The sequence below is a fragment of the Strongylocentrotus purpuratus genome, unplaced genomic scaffold (assembly GCF_000002235.5).
Source record: "Strongylocentrotus purpuratus isolate Spur 01 unplaced genomic scaffold, Spur_5.0 spur5_scaffold_13, whole genome shotgun sequence".
NCBI lineage: Eukaryota > Metazoa > Echinodermata > Echinoidea > Camarodonta > Strongylocentrotidae > Strongylocentrotus > Strongylocentrotus purpuratus.
In genome coordinates this window covers 6,175,778-6,183,886 of record NW_022145598.1, presented here as the reverse complement: position 1 = coordinate 6,183,886, position 8,109 = coordinate 6,175,778, and positions in this window count along the sequence as shown.

The window sequence follows — 8,109 nt, the reverse complement described above, 5'->3', positions numbered from 1 at the left end:
GTCCTCTCTATCATGTCCGTGTGTCTATTCTGGTCGCAGCGAAGTTGACCAAAATGTCCACTAGTCCAAGAAATCCGGTCTTAATATCTTCTAACGATCTATTTTGCTCTGAATCTTGTCCTCTGGCCCAGGGCTGTCGCCGCAATAAATGATGATATTACTTTCTGATATGTTGTCTTAAATCAAACTATCTCTCATAGGAAGATCGTTGAACTACCCTAAGATAATTACTTAGTTAGAGTAAAACCAAGTCGAATATCAAATTCTTCACAAGATGTTAAAGTTCTAAGAGTCGGAGTTATTGACATTGTAAAACAAAATTCTCCTGCAAGTGAAATAACTGTTTTATCTTTGGTATTTATATTGGGATATCAGTGTGAGATTCATAACTCTGACAAAAGTCACAACCTTTTCCATTTGTGATACAGTAGACCAGCCTCAAAATTCAAGAAATTTTGCGGACAAATCCTCCGACTCAGTACTAAATCCTGGCGTTCTGGATCATGCAGTTCTACCATCATTATGATCATAACATTATGTTAATATTGGTATATTTAACCACCGTTAGTTTTATATGATATTTTTTTAAGCTCTTTTATTGAACCCAATTTATATACCTCTCTTTAGAAACCTAGCCGCCTGATTGGTCGAAATTAGAGTCGTGATTTTAGCCATGCCCGCCTACCGGTCAATAGTCTTTTAAAAGATGCCCGTATGCCCGGGTTATAAACGGGCCGCATAAATAAATTTTGGTGAGATCCCCATTGGTTTACGTGTAAAAAGTTTATTTGTGCGAGCGCGGATACAAAATACAGTGCAGTGTGTGTGCGATTCCCGAATGATTATAACATTCAGGCAACTTTCCAGCGAAGATTTACAGACAGTGTCTAAGATTTTCTCTGATGTTTTAACCGGTCTTTACTCAAGAAAATGATAAGGTAAACATTATTTGTAGATTTGTTTGTGAATTCGGTATATAAAAGATATAAAGACTGCTTTGATATTCGAGGCATACTGTTTTTATAGGCTCTAGGGGAAGTTACATCCTGCTATCACCCCTCGGCACGCCTCGGGTTGATAGCAGGATGTAACGTCCCCTTGAGCCTGTACAAAAAAACTATCCCTTCCATAGCAGTCATTATATCTATATTATGTACTTGATTGGTTTGATTTTGTCTGTAAAAGTGTACTCATTGGTTTCATTATAGTACAGTGCTTTGAATCATTTGTAAAACGCGATTTAAAGAGTACCATGCATTATTAGTTATCATTAAATGTTGTTAACCCTTCTCATTTTATCAGTTCTTTGAAGGCCAAAAAATGTGACATTTGTTTCATTTATTAGGAGTTTCGAATGACCAAAAATGAGGTATCAGACCCTTTGGCATGGGCGCATAATATACACGTAGGCGCAGTGATATTTGTATTCGGATATGTTACCAGACCTACACAAAATATCCTAAGGGAAGAATTGAAACGGGAAAATGTCACATTTCAAGATGATAATGGTAGACCAATATCTCTCATTCAATTGTGCCTTCAGGGGGATAAAGATGGAGCCTTCTAAGTCACATTAAAGATGACCAATCACAGAGTTGTCCTGTTTGTTTAAAATTGATGGTATCGTATATTTCAGAAGCTTAGACTATTTCCCTGTAAATAATTGTTTTAATGTCGGAAGGACGATGTTTTTTGAAGATGAAAGTAATTTTACGAATTAGTAGTTGATAGAGGGAAGATAACTGCTAGGCATGGTGTTTTTATTGGATCCTCTCTCTCTCTCTCTCTCTATCTCTCTCTCTCTCTCTCTCTTTCTCGCTATCCCTCTTCTCTCTTTCTTTATCTTTCTCTCTTTCTTCTCTCATTTGGTCCTCCGTCTCTCTCTTTCTTGTCTTTTCTCTTTCTCTGTTTACACCCCTTTCTTTATCCCTCTCTCTCTCTCTCTCTCTCTGCATCTTTGCTACTTTTTTGTCTTTTTCGCTCTCTTCCGCCCCCGCCCACACCCCTCTATGTCTGTCTACCTCTCTGTGTCTGTCTGTCTCTCTCTCTCTCTCTCTCTCTCCCTCTGCATATCTGCTTTTTTCCGTCTTTCTTTCACTCTCTCTTGATCACACTCCAGCAAAAAAGGAAATATAATAGTCCATGGAGAATTTGAGCAAGTTGACGTTTTCAGAGTGTTCCATGCGACCTTTCAGGCAGTGATGGGGTCACGATTAATTACTCATAGACCGGGTGTTCATGAAACCATCTCACTGGCCTGCATCGAAACATCTGAATCTCTTGAGACCTGCAACACCTGACGATCGAAATCATCCAGGCTCAAAACATCGGATTTCAGTGCATCTTAATATTAAAGAGCTTTTCAGCTCGAATTGGTAATGTTTTTGCCTGTTACATGTATACCTCCTTATTCACCAGAATACTACAGAAATCTATTTTTGACCCCCTTTTAGGACAAGTGAAGCATCTTCGGTCTCATTAGTTTTATGTAAAATTCATATTTGTGAAAAATAGTTTTGGTTCCTCGTCCCCCTCCTTAATTTATTCGGCCTGTCTCGATATTGTTATACTTGATATTTTTTCTACTGATATCTAAGAAATACAATGTCAGGACATCTACACAATGGGGTTGACATGGTCATTCATAAAATGCTAGTTTACTTTGTTTTCAGCCACCTCCTCTTTATTTTTCAACACAAAAAACGCCGAAAAAACTAGGAATAAATTTACAGGGCTTCTTTTTTGTTTTTCGATTGGGGGTATTGGTCTTTGTGATGTAAATATTGCTGTTGTCATTGTTTGTGTTGTTGATCTCCATATTCGTCTTTTGTTGTAGTTGTTGTTCGTATTCTTCTTCTTCTTCTTCTTCTTCTTCTTCTCCTCCTCCTCCTCCTTCATTTCTTCTTCTTTTCCTTTGTTTCCTTCTTCTTCTTCTTCTTCTTCTTCAATAAGTAGTTGATGTAGTAGTAGTGGTAGTGGTAGTGGTGATGGTCGTGGTAATGGTGGTCATGGTTTTTCCAAGAAGATTTAAAATCTCCTTGGTTTTTCTAGTTAGTTTGTTTATAGGCGTCTTTTAAGATCATAATGTATAGAGCTCAGTGAAGTTGGATTAATGCCAGAGATGTTGATTTGTATCACAAATAAATTGCTTTACCACAACCAGTTGACCTGCTTAAGGAAACTGGCCATATTGAAGCGATTACAACCACATGTGTTTATGTCCGTTATGTGATACTTTTCACAATTCCTTGACAAATTAGTTTTCATTGTCAATTTATTATTGAAATCTAACTGCCAATGTCCACCATCAGCGTCGTATTATACACTGACTAAATTAGACTGATTACAACTTTTGGTTGACCTTAAAGAGAAGGTTGAGTTCTGGGAAGAGGTGATCAATAATTTGTGAGCGTTATTATTGTAATATGCAAGTGTGGAAGAACATATGATAAAAAAATGCTTCCTGAAAAGCATTGCTCTTCAAATGCCTTTGTATTCTAAATATTGCATGTAACATTATAAAAATCGGGGCAGATTTTATGCTATATCAGGCAAGAGTCGATCAAGTTAAGGGGTGTCAAGAACAACCTTTGTTCAACAAGTATGCATACATTTGAATATGATATTGTTGGTAATCCAGTCTATTAAAAACAGTGATGTTTACTTGAATGATATGGCCTATTGTTATACTTCTTGGTTTAAAATTCATTCATCTTTTTTGAAAAAGTAATGACAATACCGCAATAATTTTCTCTGTGTCAGCACTCATTGACTATTAACTACGTCTAAAACCATTTAAAACACATATCAGGGATGGCGATGGTGTTCAATTATTTGTACAGCGGTGAAATTTGGTAAATCGTATTCCGAACGAATGTTGGCAAAGAATTTTCTTAATAACGAGATAAGACAGGTTAATTAGAGGATGCTCTACAACGATTAGAAATGCGTCGTAATTACGTAAACATCATTCAAACGTTGTGTATTTTCCTATCACACCTTTCAAAGCATTATTATTTGTTTCCCTCAATTAGTGGCCGGTGAAACCGGAGTTAAATGACATTAGCTTTCCTTCCCGCCATAAGAGGATGTCAGAAATAATAGCAATTGCTCAATTATGCAGACGGCAGAGGCGGCACTCCTTAACATGTGTTAACAGTTTTATGCATCCTCATACCATGCTCATCATTAGTAAAAAGGAAAAGAGCTTTAATTCATTTCATGCAAAAGGCAAGATGGATATTGTTAGTTTGATTGATGGGATGAGAGTGATTGACCCCGGATTACATGATACCACTTTCATTATGCTGATTGGATATAGTGAAACATTCTTATTGAAGGATGAATTATTCTTCTGTCGTCATTTGAATGTTCATGATATGTCATTGTTTTAATAAACAGTCTTGCCTATAATTTTCAAATATTGAGAATTAAATCTAACGCGTCAGACAATAGAAGTCATTTGTGTCTAAGTAATAAAAAGAAAATATAAAAATACTCACACTCAGTCTTTATTTCATGTGTTGAATTCACCACAATGATTAACATCCATCTTCAATTCTAGAAAGGTTGACAAAGAAAGTGTTAACAGAATTTAAAATACTACTTCCAAATGTTTTGAAATAAAGACTTTATCGTGTATTATTATGAGCAAAAGCATGTTATTATCAATTTAAGATTATTTAAAAGCATAACTTGATAAATGGAGATTTGCAGTACAATTTAATACTCATATCGCTAGGAGAAAGACATTATTAAGACTCATGACTGCTTTGCTAATTTTTCTTCATGATCTACTGATGTTCATCGCATTTTGAAGTCTTGTAAATTGTTTATTTGATTTTTAATTTTTCTTGAAATAGTGGTAAAAAGCTCTATATTGATTGTCATGGTTAAATTCGGATACGTTTTAAAACAGTGTTAACAAGAAACGCAATGGAGGAACCCATACAAAGCAACAATTCCAATTTCTAATTCAAACAAAACAGAGAGAGATTGAGAGAGAGAGTTGAGACCAAGGAAGAACATATATTCATATTTCCTTCCTTCGGGAGTAAATGATAGGTGCTTTCCTGTCATTATTAATTCTAGAATCGCTGGCAAGCTCTTTTTTCTCTTCTCGATTAATCATCTCATTTTGATAATTTTGGAACTGACCGAGTTGTAGGGCGGGATCTCTTATCTGTTGCTCTTTATGAATGGGTTTGGCCGTACCACATCCGATGTTTCAATAGGCTCATTAATATAACGAGTCCTCCGAGATAATGACTAAATAATTGGGCAGACAGCTTATGTGGTCTTTGCGAAGCAGTTTAACTAATGAACAAACCAAAGTGAAAAAAAGAAAGGTACAGAAAACTTTAAGAAATTGACAGTTTTATAAGTCTCTTGTACTAGATTTTACTTAGATTCCTGAGAAATGTTCGTGATACAAAAACAACCACCACTGGGTTTTGCGCTTCTATAAAAATAGGAACAAAAACAAGTGAGGCTTGAATATGCATGTATATCAGGGAATGTTATTTCAACTTTTTTCTTCTACCCATCAATCTTTAACTATACTTATCTTCCTCTCCCTCCCCTCCCTCCTCTCCCTCCCCTCCCTCCCCTCTCTCTCTCTCTCTCTCTCTCTGTCATTCTCTCTTACCTTTTTCGCTTTCTCTCCTCCTCACATTCTCGACCCTTTCTTTTTCATCTCTTCTCTTCCCCCTCTTACTAATATTATTGTTGGCATAGTTGTTTATTCATGTTGTGTTTAGAGAGCAATTGAAGTTATGCGATATCAAAAACTACTAAAGAAGCATTTCAAGATATAATATAAGCCCTTTGTTAAGGTCTCTCTAGAATCATACACATTTCGTTTGTATACATATCTAGTTTTCTTATCTGGTTTGATCAATATGAATTGAAGCACGATGTGGTTACGTAAAGGGGGTATGATTCAGGTTTCCCTAGTTTACCTGGGAGAAAGCTGTTTATATATACGAGGTCTGTCATGATTCAACGGGAAACAGAAACAAACCCGGTAGGTGACGGAGAAGAACAAACTAGGAGCATTTAGAATTAAGGGAGAAAATCTAGTCCAATCCAATCCAAAAATTATTTCGCTTATTCTTTGCACTTACAAAGTACTGCACATATTGCTCCTTTAAAAATAATTAAATTGTCTTTATACAATAACTTATCACTTCGATAGGACCAGTTGAGAAAAAAACAATCCCTTGTTCTCTAGCAAAACATCTGAGAAAATCAGAAATTTGACTTCATCGACAGATGTAGCTCTCTTCACAATAGTAAGTAGCTGGTTCCAAAACTTTGCTCCAAGCAGTGGAAAGGACGTTTCTGCTGCACGTTTATTGGATATAAAAATAGAGTAATAAATTGTGCATGTAAACTTTTCATGAAGTAAGAAATTAAATAGTTTAGAAAATAATTTACTAAGATTGTTCTTCTTTACTCATCTTACTGTCTTCCTTTGTGGAATTACTGCAAAAGTTTCAAATAAAAACTGCCTCTATAATGGCAAAACCATATCACCAATATCCATTATTTTTATTTCTGTTACTTTCTTTTAGAAAAAGAGGGTTTCGTTGAGATGATGTATAGATGTGTGTTATAGTGGAGAGAGTGGGAGGGAGAGGGAAGGGAGGGAGAGGGGGAGGAAGAAAACGCCAACTGTACCTTTGAAACATATCATTTATTTTATTCGATAATGTTTGATTGATTGATTGGACTGGACTAGATCCGATTTTCATTTCCATGGTTTCATATAAAGATGATACGTGACGTCACGATATCCGAAGCTTTCGCTTCAACTACTTTCTATTCCAGTCAAATTCTGATTATTTCTGGTCTTTAATTTCTCCGCTGAGAATGATTCTTTGACGTAGTTGAAGATCCGTTCAAGGAATAGGGTGGTTATTGGTCCCTATGGCCTAATGAGGGCTGACCAGAGGGCAATTGGAAATCTAATCTTTATTATTATTTTCAATACTTCCACGTGCCTACCTGGGACTCTTTAAGACTAACCGTGGGTCAGGGTCAAGAAACTATTTCCACCTGTTTGCGAATCGTATAAGAATGACTATAAAGCCACAACATTGAAAATAAACAGATGAATTATAAATATACCTTCATAATTCGTAAAACGTGAAAATACGTCGATGGATTGGATCAAATGGCTCGTTGTAAGAACCCAGCGCCGATACTTTAAAAATACATTAGTCTTTATTGGTATTTAGGTACCTGGAGGAAAGTGATTCCTTTATGTTTTCAGCACCTCTTGCAATTCAGCGGGGCGTAAAGCCAAGGTGATAACAGTACTTGGCGCTATCTATAAGTGTTAAGTGTAACTACATGTATTATCGTTACTGCTTTACTTCTTTTAACATAAATGTTAAGGGCTTTGTCGCACTTGTGGTCTATATACGTAACATTCCGCTATTAACCAATCACATGTTTTGTTTCCTATAAATTATCCTTTTACACACCTGGGTGGAGAAAAGCACTATTGATAACAATGCCTTGTGTAGGGACGTAAGTGTCATGTTAAAGGTAATATGTCCCATTTGCAGCCAATTTCAAATTGTGTAGAAATTTGCAGGAAATATGAATACCTATCTGTGAAACTTAAACGTTAGCAGTGTCTTAGTATTCAAATTATGCAAGGAAACCCGTTTAATTTCTAGACTTCACCGGCAGACACTATTGAGTGACTGATTGACTTGTTTTTTTCTTTGGTAATAACATACCTAAAATGAGCTATAAAGAGTTCACGAGCATTTGTCTGCATCATTACCCACTTCTTGTTATAGCCAAAATTAAACTGATTGAATCTTGTGCGCAGCACAAAACGTACGATCATTCGGTACAAGGGTCTGAAAATCAGACCATTACTAAAATGATTGCAATCACTAAAGTCGATTCGACAACAAACGGTTGATATATGTTCCCACTAAAAGAAATGCTCAAGCCCTTTCGTTTTGAGGCCAGTTCTAAATTAGTACTATCTATTAAATGCCGGTGGAATTTAACCTTTTCATTTTTGGGGGCCTGCAAATGGGACATAGTACCTTTAAGGCCCGAAACCATTTTTTGTCTTCATATCAT